The following is a 12,449-nucleotide window of genomic DNA, read 5'->3' on the forward strand; positions in this document are numbered from 1 at the left end:
TATGCGCATAACCCTGTAATTCAACTTCTCCAACTCTGACCCTGTCAGAACACCATTCTTCTTTAAGCCTCGACTGCCCAAAGGATCCGAAATTCAAGTACCTGAGAAAAAAGGTACGCCGAAGCGCATCTCAGACTTTTCTACTCTACCCTATCTGCCAGTTCGTCGATCGGGGTCCCAGGCTATCCCATTTTTGCAGAAGTAGCTTGAACTAGGTTTCTAGGCTTTGAAGTTGTCTTCCAGCAGCAATGGTGTCAAACAGTAACTAAGCACAGAGATGAAAACAAGCTCGGCAACATAAATAAGTAGTTGCCGAGTTCCACTAGCTCGGCAGAGAAATAATTTGACAAATTTGTCGCATACGAGAAATGTCATACCACCACTGCCCCCGTAGCTGTGCTTCGTATACAGGATTGTCCTTCGCGCTAAAATGCATTAAGAGCGTAAACTTTATAGAAACATAGCGTTCTGCTCTAATATACGTTCGTTATACTACCTACTATATGTGTAGTTAGGTGAATTTCCTATAAAAAATCGGATTAATTACGAATAATCTGTTAAGTCAGCAGTCAATAAGCTAAATCCTTTCTAAATAAGCTAAATCACCTCGAAGGCATATCATCTTATTCACAGTGGAGCTCTTATAAAGCGCTTCATGAAGTTACTAAATTAAGTACGATATAAGTAATGAGAGGTACTGAACAACGCCGAAAATCAACACAGGTACCGACAAACCAATAGTGCTTGCTTTAGCAACTTGTAGATAGAACCTGGCTGATCGCAACGTAATTACAGGATTGTCGTGGGCGGACGAGTACAAGAGTGCATCTACCTACGCCAGTCGTATACAAGGCACGTCTTAAGGCAGCATATACTCTGGACTGTTTCATATATATATATTGGGTTGTTTAAAAGTGTTGATCGTTTTACAGCCAAACTGAAACAAATATTTTTTAAATTCTGTAATAAATAATTTCTGCTGTTTTTCCAGTAAAGCTGTAAAATGTCTGTAGTCCCACGAACAGTTGTGACAAACAATTCTTGTGTTTGCATCCATCTATTGAAACTAGATAAACTAGCGCCTTTAAGGGGGTTGTGCAGAAATCGGATCAGATAATAATCTGGTGACGTAAGATGGGGGCGATACAGCGCACCTAATTTTTGCTAAGTAGCTAGAAATGTATGTGATTGAGATCGTTGTCATGGAAAACGATGGCCAATGTTTATTTACTAACTTGGGCCGATTGTTTGTTACTTGTTGACATTGGTGGTTTGAATAAATCGTTCCGCCGGACGAATTTCCTTCCGACCACTTAGTATTACCTTCTTCGGCAACTTACAAGTAGAGCTTTTTCTAGCCAGCTTTCTTCCAACGGTTTAAAACTTATTTCGTCATAGAGGCTCAGCTTTTAGACGATATCAACTTTTGCTACAGTTTTATCAATTATCTTTAATAGATCGATAATTACGAGGAACATTTTTCACATCGGAATGAATAGAGCGAAAACAACAAAGCTGCAGCATTAGAGCAGCATTTGTGCCTCTATCATAAATAGTTAATTTAAAAAAAAAATAGTCAAACTTTTACAGGGGCTCTATCTAAATAATTAGCAATAGATAAAAGTCATTCTGACATTTTTCGAAAATCTACTAGCGTTTTTGTATGACACCAATACCGAATCTGTTGTAGGCGACAAGTCGGTCTGTTCTATTGACAGCGCTTCTTCGTTGTCTGGTCCGAAAATTCACATAGACCAATTTGAGGATCGAGGATGAGCTCTCCGACACTGCATTTCTCTTTGTGTCTCTATTTATTGCCCTGTGGAATAAAAGATGGGGTCTTCGTGTTCCCGTCCATAACATAATCCCACTGGTTAACCATTAATGGGAGTTTTTAATGGCGACCGCTAGCAGCGGCGGGTCAAGTACACTTGTCGAGCACCGGCACAAGATAAATTCGCTTACGAAGTTCAATCGTATATGGGCTGACAACATGGATTGACAATAAAATTACCCATGTCGTTTAGATCGACCTTCGCCCAATCCCCGTCAAGCTCTCTACGGATAGAGAGTTCTCGTAATAGGTTTGTGAAGGATAGTGGAGTGCTGTCTTAAGTAAATTACTTGACGAAGGCAGAGTTAAAGAACGACTTCAACAACCGCAATGATGACGCAATCATATTACTTGTAATTGAACTCAGTAGTTGATTTGAAAGCCAAATGTTAGCGTATTGAAATACACAAACACAATTCTGCTAAAGTTCGTCAGAAAGATCTGGGCAAAGTAGAATTATGGCAACATCTAAATTCGATTAACTGAACATTACTTTTCTTTAATTTTAAATCTTTAAGTTTAAATAAATGGCTGGGCATTGCAGCGTTAAACTCTCTATGAATAAATGGGCTGTTTATTTTCTGTCTGGGATAAAATTGGTCCATGTGGGATAAACTTTACCTAATGCGCAAAAGGAAATTGTTTTTGGCGCATTTTTCAAAAACTCTTCTATTATCTGGCCTAAATGGGCCCATGACGTATGATAATTTTTGAAAAACTGTCAATTTACGACATCTACATCGTTGACCTATATAGGTGGAGCTAAATGGGTCAGAGGCGGAGCTATATAAGTCAATAATGATTTTGTACGGAGAGGTTAATCCTACAATACTGTTAAAAGAAAAATATAAAAATAGATACAATATTTTTTTTTATAAAACTAACTTGCTTCTGGTTTACCTTTTAAAACGTAACTTTGGAAAAGCCGGAATGCTTTTTCGTTATTCAGCGAAAGCATACACAGCTGTCCCGTATAGTTCCAATTTTTGTAACTTAGTCAAAGAGAAGGATTCAGTAATACAAACTGCACTAAACGTTTGACCCGTGTAGATCTCAAGGACTGTGGAAGTTTTATAGCATTAACATTTAAAAGTAAGATGTCTAGAGAAAGACGCACTCACTCGTATTGTTCCACATTCCCTTGTATATAAACGGCTAAAAATTATGTGCATCTAGATAGGTTTACCGGTCGCATAGACGTACTTAACGCACCTTTCGGCCCAACAAAATCTGTAAAAAAGTCTACAAAAATTAAAAATACATCTGGCCAGAGCGATTCTAGGAATTACCGCAGAGCTTACAGACGTTTTTGGTATCTGAAGCATTTTCCAAAATCACTCAGTAGACTCTTTTTTAGTTAAAGAAACATATCTTTTGAAGATCGCTACCCTTACTCATGACCCACTTATTTGTACCCAAAGTTCAGATCATCATCATTATTATTATTCTAGTGTATAATAAAAAAGAAAAGAACTTGTGAATTAAAAAATACCTTTACCCATGGATTTTATTCAGGCATAATTCTAACCACAATGTATCTGTAGAATTACGGCTAAACCGGGGAGGCAATTTAACATGAACGGATGAAATTGCCTTGCTTTGTTCTATTCTTCTTTTTTTCTGGGTAACAGCAGCGTAGATACAGACGACGACATTTTTTATCTTCTTCCTACTTCTGCAAACAACAAGTATCACAGCTCAGTAAATCTAGCAACACGTACTGAGCTGCGTAGGATTAGTATGTATCTCTACGCTGCGCGCCTCCGAGGCCTCATCGCAAGCCACGCACCACAATTCCGCGACGAAAGAATGGCAGAGAATCGTGTTTGTTTGCTTTTGCATCCACGGTCTACCTCAAACGATTGGTGGCTTTCTTCTGGATGAGAACACCATTTCCGCAGCAGCAAAAGCAGCACCAGTAAACAACCAAGCGGGAGTATCTATGTGCATGGCAAGGCGCTCGCTCCGCGTGCGTATGTTGCGCAGGTCACAGGCCCGAGCAAGGCCCGCCTCCTGGGCCCTCGCATAATACGGCGCTGCTGTCGGATTGTTGGTTCGTTCACTCGCTGGTTAGCCTGCTGCTACTGCTGTTCGGGCCCACTGCTCCTTCATGTGTTCCAGCAAAGTCCTTCGCGCCTGGTGTGCCTAACAATATAGCGCGGCTGTGCTTGTGTTTCCGTCGGGGTGTCGGCCTTTGCGTCAATATATGCGCTTGCGTATGTCGGTGTGCGTAAAGGATTGTGTGGGATATTACTGCCTGTTTGTGTAGATGGTGCTCCCCAGTTCGGGCAGTTGGCCTTCAGTGAGACCAATAAGCAACAATCTCCCGTTTGATCCTGGAGTGACCTACACTGCGCAGACGTGTTTTGGCTACATACGGTCATTATCACATTAATTAATTGGCTTCTGCCACTACTCACGCCACTGTACGTTAGTCTCCGACAGCGCTGCGTGTACACGTCCATGTAAGACCACCCTGCGGTGGCAGCGGCACGATCATCATCATGATTATCAACGACGGTATCCGCCGTAGTAGTTCAGAGTGGTCAGCCGTACGCGGTCTCGCAGTCGCTTTTTCTATTTCTCTGTGTCTAACGGGCTGGCGGCCGCTTAGCACTGAACTCTCTTGCCATTTCTACCTCCTTCATTTTGTCAGTTTCTGTTCCACCTGCCTTTGCGTCTCTACTTACCTACGTGGCTTTCTTTCCTTGTCGTTTTCTCGTGCGCTTTCACCGCCGTACATTTTCTCCCTCTGGTCTAAAGGTTCTTTAAAATGCCGTCTGTCGTAGACTCAGACAGGCCGCTTTCCGGTGAGCCTATGGCGGATACGCTAAAACTGCCGTATGCCGGGTGTGTCTTGCAGTTCTGCTGCTCTCCAGTTCCTTGTTCCCTAGAGCCTGTACGACTGAGCTGGGAACCTCCACTCTACAGTAATTCGCGGGCTGATTCCTTGCGTTGTGCCGGATTCTCGGTTTCAATTTTCCATTGGCTCGATGAACGACTCGACGCTCCTGCGCGCTCTCTCTTTATCTTTCTTTGTATGTCTGCTCGGCCTGGTTTGTGAGGCTGGGGTGGCTTCTGACAGGAAAACGAAGAAAGGGCCTGCTGCCGATCTCGGCACAACCTGCCCCGAATACTAGCCACCGCCACCGCTTTTACAACGAGACCAGTTCCTTCCTGGTGCGAGTTTGCCCGCTCTAGTTAGGTAATGTTGGCTTGGGACCCTCAACCGGGCCTAGAGAGGGCTGTAGGCGGACACGCATCCACTGACATTCAAAATCCTCTTTCACTCCTTTACTTTTTTTTCGTCGAACACTTTTTTCTAAAGTAAAACTATACGTTCCAAGTTATCCGACAACGTTTTCGACAAACTACTTTGTATTCGTTCCAGTAAGAAAAAGTAGAGCAGACGGTAACTATTACATATTCGCCGGCGGTTTTTTGCGTCACCAGCTGACGACTGCGGCGCGACGTCTCTCGATGAAGTGACAAGATGCCAGTGAGTGACCGAGGGCGTTTAATGCTACTTTGCTTTTCTCTTAGTTATGGCTGACAGAGTAAACTTAGCGTCGGACTGGTTGAATAAGGACAAAGGGGACAAAGAAAGCAAGTAATAGTTCCTCTACTATTTTTTTTTGTCCTTTGTACGTCTCGTAACGTTTGGTTTCGCAACGGACAGCACATTCTGTCTACCTATCATCACTTGTTGTCACAATGTTATATTATGTCTTAGCTCTATGACTAGTCATACTGTCATATGACTATGCAGATCGGCTGCGGCACTGCCTCACCTTTTACTATCGCTCGAGATCCGATATACGAAAAGGCCGTCATTTAGTTTTGAGACGGAGGCAAGTTCTCTTCGATCTCACTCCCGTCATCAGACCACGTGTCCCCTTTCAAAATGCCGTATCACATCTTCGACTCGATGTGCCTTAGAGAGGGAGCTGTATTGATAGTAGACTTCAGTGGACAGCTCAACTGAAACACGCCAGGTAGCCTTTAAGCAACAGGAAAAAACTAGAAATAGCAATCGAGCGACCAACAACCGTGAGCGTAGTGCCATGTGCTTGCCCCAAGTGCATAGCTGCAATACCCTCGTCTCTGCTGCTTTGACTCAGCAACACGGTAGCTCTTTATAGGCTGAGAGTTATAGATAGTAATAGAACACCAATGTGGAGATTCCTCAAAGGAAGAAGCTTGCGACGGGCTCTAGCTGCCTGCACTGCCTTCCATGTTTTCTCCTCGTATTTTCAAATTTAGCGCCCTCTTCCTCAGAGCGACAACCGCAAGGACTCTACGGACTCAGCAAGAAGCACTGGGTATCCGAATCTGGTGCTCACAACGGAAGACAGACGAAGCTGAGGACAGCACTGGCTAGCCATTTTTTTGCCTTTGCTCCCTGATGTGCGCGGCGGCACGGAAAGAGCAGCAATGATGAACTTCCGCTCGTGTCGGATCGGAATTAGAGGTCGCTTGAGAAAGTTACCGAACTAGAGACTAAGAGCTGACTTAGAGGAAAAGAGTGGTATGTTAGTTTATGAGGTTTGAAAGTTTCCACTACACCGCGATATGAGTGACGCACCGAGCGACAAGACGGAAGATGGATGAAAGAAATGGGTAATGTCATGCCAGTAAAATGAAAGGTCTTGGGGCCTTTTTGGCCAAATTTCGAAATTATACTGAAATTTTATAAAGGTCACACCGAACACTATAACAGAATACGTACTCTTATCTAGATGTGGTTCTGAATCAGAGAGCTAGAAATACACCAATAACCACAGTCATAGTTAGTGCTTCTGAAATTAGCAAAGGGCAAAAGCTATATGGGCAAAGTCGATCGACTGGAAAGCTTATTTTTTTACTTGCAGCAAATATTTTGGCTGTCGCTACTAGCAATGGTGTGAGGTTGCCAAAACAACATAGTTTCGTGGCTAATAGTTCATTCTTAGAATATGGGTCGATTCGAGGATCGTTAATAATGCAAAGAGAAGTTTCTTCCGTAAACAAAGAAGTGTATTCAACCCAACTGCACTTACGTAAATTTCAATTTTTCGTTTCTGCTGTAGTCTGCTGCCCAATAAATACCACTTACATAAGAATAGAATGGAACGAAAGCGTATAATGGTTGTAGACTTTAGCTCGCTATGCGTAGACAAAGGAGGCAAAATGTCTGGCCTGTAGCTCAACCTCAATAGGACTGCCGTGCACCTTATCATTACAGAACTTACGAGAAGTGCTAACCTAACCAAACACGATTGTGGTTTACTGTGTTGTCAATTAATTCACATCAGTGTCGAGTTCAACGGCTGTAGAAAGTCCGCTGATAACGGACTTTTTAAATCTCTCGTCGTTTACAGAAGAAGACATGAAGAATGCACACGCGAAGGTTAATTGCTTCTATTTCAACCGCTGCATAAAAAAAACATAACCGTAATCAGGTTGTTTCGTTAAAGGCTCACTCTTATAAAGGTTCAGTTACTTGCAGATTTGAACTTTAACAGCCATAATGCCACGCCGCGATGTTGCCGCCTTCTCACCTTATGGAAGGTATACAATAGTGTTTTTATATACAGCGTCTAATCAAAAGAAAACTTCTATTGGAAGATTGTATTATCTTCCAATAGATGCGTGTCTGCAATCAATCAAGCGCAAGTGATCACTGAATTCTTAGGCCGGCAACTTACGAGACGGAAATATTAAGTAGCATAGGCATATTTGCCATGCATTATTAACTTACTTTTTACTCAAGCGAAGTTCATTAAGACCGATTAAGTGTGTCGGAAGAAATCTTGATGCCATTGATAATAAAACCCATGGACAATACTACCATAGATATTTATTGCGCTAGTACTGTTCCAGATCGTCGCAATTCGTTGTTCCTGTTTTGTTGTCCACCAAAAGTCGCCTCTTGGAAATAATGTGTATCCATTAAGTGCTCCTCTATAGGCCCGACACTTCCTGTCAGTATACCTACTTGTATGCAACTTGCAATGCTCGACCCCACGACCTATAGACTATCAGCCGCTTATCAAATAGCTTCGCTGCAGCTGAAGGACAACAGCAGCGATCCTCATAGCTTCCGTTTAAGTCCCATAGAAACCTAGTGCTTAGCTTACTGCGAGTACGTACCACAGCCGGCAGCGTCGTTACAACGCATCCCGATAGTATGCGAGTAAATAGTTTTATATGACCGTGAGATATTAGGCCAACAAAACCTGACTGACTTTTATATTATACAGTGTCCTTCATTGTCCTTCGATGGCGGACCCGGGATTTACTCTTTCGGCCTGCTTCTCCCACTTGTCTGCCCCCCGCTTGCGCACGCTTCCGATAGCCATCTGTTACAGTGGCACCACGCATCACTGCACATCCTTGTGTGGCGTCAAGTGATGATAACATAGAACGCTACCTACTACAATGGGCCAAATTATGGCGTTGTGAGAGAAATAAACGGGGTTGAGACGCAGCCAGCACCTAAACGGGTGATGTCCGTAATGAATCGAAGCGACCTCCTCATTTCGGCCTGAAGTCGTCCCGATTTAACGGCCAACATCTTTCCCAGTGGATGGGTGGCCTTGCGGTGCTCTAGTGCGGCGCAGGACACAATCTTTGGACTGCTGTTGTTTCTCTCGCGGTTCTGCTTCTATTGGTTTGTACTATAGATACTGACTATGATCGCGAATATATAGTGCTCGCTAGCATATGTCTAACGGTCCACTTCACCTGGGTATGCACTGGGGCTTCCCGGCGGGCTGCGGGTTTACGGCAACCTTCCCTATATGGTCAGCTACATAACTGGTATGTTCATTTATTAACTAACGCCACTTTAGATCGTATACGCTGGTGCTAATGTAAGACATAAGCTGGTGCATCCCATGCTCTTTGGAGCAATATAAACTTATCAAAGGTTTTCTCAGCTGTTTTGACAAGCAATACAATAATTTTTTTTGATATTATTATAGATTATGGGCTTTGCCTCATACACAGCCAAATGGAAAACTCTTTTAGGTGGCAAGTTTGAATTGAAGTTTCTGTCTTTAGAGTCTCTTTTTGTTTTCAATATATTTATGCCTGCATTTAAACTATCGTCAACATTACTCTGCTTGGTTCTCTACTTTTTCTCACACAGTAAAATACATTTCATACGGATTTGGTCTAGAAAAGCGCCGTAACCACCGCAGTATTATTGCTCTAAATGGTAATATTATTATCGCAAGCTTGACATTTCGAACACACATAATCGGACGGCTGTGTAATTTATCTTAGGTTACGCATATGCAAGGACCTTCGTGTGCGTGACACTCCATCAATGCCCCTAGGCGATCTGCAAGAGATCTGAGTCAACACTGGAGCCGATCTAAAGAGATATACTTTTTTGCAGAGTAGTACTTGACCATAAGCTCAGCCTGACCGCCCGATAGCTCGAAGCTTGCAGGCAAGCTAACGGCTTTAAAAGTACGGCGACTTCGAGTTTTCCTGGGTTGCATAGGCGCACTGTCCTTGGGGGTTCGAAAAGCAGTTAGGAACAGAGCGCGGACATCCGCCCCAAATGCGAGCGTGAATTGCTACCTCCGTAAATACGCACCGCGCGCTAAATACGCCATCTATACATAGGCGATAGCGGTGCTTAGCGCGAGGCATGCATGATCCCATGATAAATACAGCCACGCCCGGACCTAAAAGCACGTTAGACTCTTCTTGCTGCCTGAAGCGATGTCTTACTGGCTAAGATACGTGACTTAAACACGATATGGAACAAAATATAAAGATATTAGCTGACAGACAGGGCAATTTCTCACAAGATCAGGACTACAATGAAATCGTTTGGATTTTACTTGTTTGTATGGAGAGTACATCAACAGGCTGTCGTGAAATATAATTATGGGCTGACAACCTGCCTCAGGACAGTGTAAGAATATAAATGCTCGTTTCTCAACGTTTTATTCGAACATTAGATGTTTAATTTGCGGTATTTTCAACATTTATACCTCCTAAGCTGTCCACAAGGCGCAAAAACTTTCGATAGTCATTTACAACTATCAAGAAGTACTTTAGCAACGAATAAAAGACCTCAAAATCTTTTAGGACACGCAAATAACAGCTTTTCTAACCTTATTCGGGTCTTATTTAACTTATTCGGATACAAACGCCATGTCCAAATTCGACCCCTATATATTACTATTAACAGTAGTAGAAAATAGTCTTTAGAGCTCTATGCTTATTCTCTCGGTCATGCAGAACTATTGTATTAAAGCTGATTATATAGCCTGATTTCGAAATTTCCAAGGCACGCTATATTTTTCTATGATCCAGCCCTATTCGAGCCAGTGGCAATGGTTTGCACATGAACTCCTTAATGAAGTCTCACGGGGCGCTCTCTTATGCATTTGTTCTATCCTTTGAACTCCTTTTCCCGTCGACTTCAAGTGATTTAGGAGCCTTATCCTTAAGGGGTGGGAGGCTTATAAGAAGTTTATAGACAGCGTAGCGAAAGTGAATTTCTATAGCGCTCCATCGATTGTAAGTTTCTTCCCATAAGAAGTTCTACATTGCAATGGCCATTGGATGGCTTGCATCCGTTGAATGGACCAACTTCCTTTTCCTGATATTCATGAGCATTATCTGCATCAGTCTAAACATAAAAGTCCAGCAGTAACTAGCTTTTTTGTCTCGATCGAGGCACTCGAACTATGGGCCCCTGATCATCACTAACCACCAGTGGCTTTTACCAGCTCTGGTCAGTCTTAGTCTATGCAGCTTACCCAATAAAAATTAGCGGTTTGTCCATCATTTGCATTATTGTATTACGAGTCCACTGAGGCAAATGAGTGATGTTCTTCAAGGGGATCTCGGAGATGCTCATATCGCTACCAACATGGCTAGGTGACATGTGTGGAAGGGGACAGTCGAATCGCGCTAAAAAGCAACCACCCATACGTTACTGATATAAGGGAAAACGTGAAATTTACGACAACCTAGGAAAAGTACGAGTAAAGAACGTCACGCTGATACGATTCGAAAAACAACGATGCCTATACGTGTTTAGATGTTAGCTCGTTAAACTTGGGTTTGTCAAAGTCGACTCGTTAAACTTGGGTTTGTCAAAGTCGACTCGAACACTGTGAAAGGAAGGTCGCTTTTCGAATGGGGTCCTTAGCGTACGAACTTTCCGGCTGACGCTTTCCCTTAATTGGATACGGGGCATTATAGAGGTATCATTATCGATTGAGTTATTCTAAACCGATGCGCCATCAATTGGTTCGAATATTAAGCCTTTATGGTAAACGAAGTTCAATATTGCCGCCATAATTATCATTGTGATCGTTCATTAGCACGCTCATAATTATAACGGAATTAGACTGATTCTTCTATTAGCGTTTCAGCAGAAGAACATACACTGCTATAAACCATCACGTCACAGCATATCATTATCAAAAATTCCCATTAACATTAGTCTGAAATTCCGTAATAGCCCAGATCCCTCTGAAATCGTACGTTTCACAAACACGTACACAACGTATGCGATGAATGAACGCATCGCAAGCGTTCTCTGGAATGTATGTGCACGGGGCGCCTGATGACAATCGCATACAACAGAACGAGGAAAACTTATGGCAAGATAAAGATTAGCCGTTTATTACAGATCTAGGTTCGGCTACAGTCCGCAAAATTACAATTAAAATCGCGTATTTAGCAGTCTGCGTGAGCTATATACGGCCATCGTTCGAATTAGATAAATACTAACGTGACATCAGATAGAAATCTCTTATGGCTCAGTATAGTGAAAGCACGAGTAATGCACGAGCGATGCACGGAACGCGGTTCTTCCGACGTTGATAACCAATCGTACCGCTATCATCTGATTAACCGAATATCCCGAAAGTTTTCGAATACCTGCATTCTAGAAGAAGACGTCCTTTTATATAACAAGCTCAATATCAGCATCAGATAGATGCCTATTCGTCGGCCATACCGCCACTTATCGTGGTGACGTTTGTTTGTTGTGATTTTGACGCCGCTAGTTCTCGTTTGATGTCGTCGTAAATACGCTTTGTCAGCTGGACGGACCCGTGGGTCGAGTCGGCTTGTTTGATAGGCCAGTCGTGTTCGAGGGACGCGATGCGAATCATCTATCTGGTCATTGCACTTAGTAGCGATGAGCTGACCTGTTACCCTTCTCTCGACATAGCTGCGGTAGCGGTGGCTGCTGGAAAAGGCGGGGGCATATTTTGCGGTTCGTTGAACGACAGCGCCCTTGTTTTCAACAGGGAAATGCCATAGTTCCGTGTGCTTAAAGGCTGATTGTCTTCCTTCTCTAGCAACGAATCATATCTGTTTCGCGTGTTCGCGGACAATTTCAAGGAGTATTCGCAGCAGCTTGGGGAGGCATGGGGCGACTCGATTTCATCACCCGACAGACAGTCGTCAAGTAGCACTTTTTGTCACTTTTTTGTCATCCGGCCAGATACTACTTGAGTAAGCATGCATTATACATGAGCGTAATTGGCCCACTTACGTAGTAAATCTAGAAAACACGGAATCAAGCTAAGCGCTACGGTAAGTAAGTCTTTTGTCAGGTGATACATTACACACATAGGCACGCATATGTATA

At 43.0% G+C, this 12,449-nt stretch overlaps 1 protein-coding gene across 2 annotated transcripts in view; it reads right to left on the reverse strand.

Annotated features, from left to right (window-relative positions):
• The window catches only part of LOC111267555 (uncharacterized), a 76,454-nt gene that overhangs the window by 13,406 nt on the left and 50,599 nt on the right, over window positions 1-12,449 (reverse strand). The gene's annotated exons all lie outside the window — the stretch shown is intronic.

This window comes from Varroa jacobsoni, unplaced genomic scaffold (assembly GCF_002532875.2).
Source record: "Varroa jacobsoni isolate VJ856 unplaced genomic scaffold, vjacob_1.0 scaffold_1200, whole genome shotgun sequence".
NCBI lineage: Eukaryota > Metazoa > Arthropoda > Arachnida > Mesostigmata > Varroidae > Varroa > Varroa jacobsoni.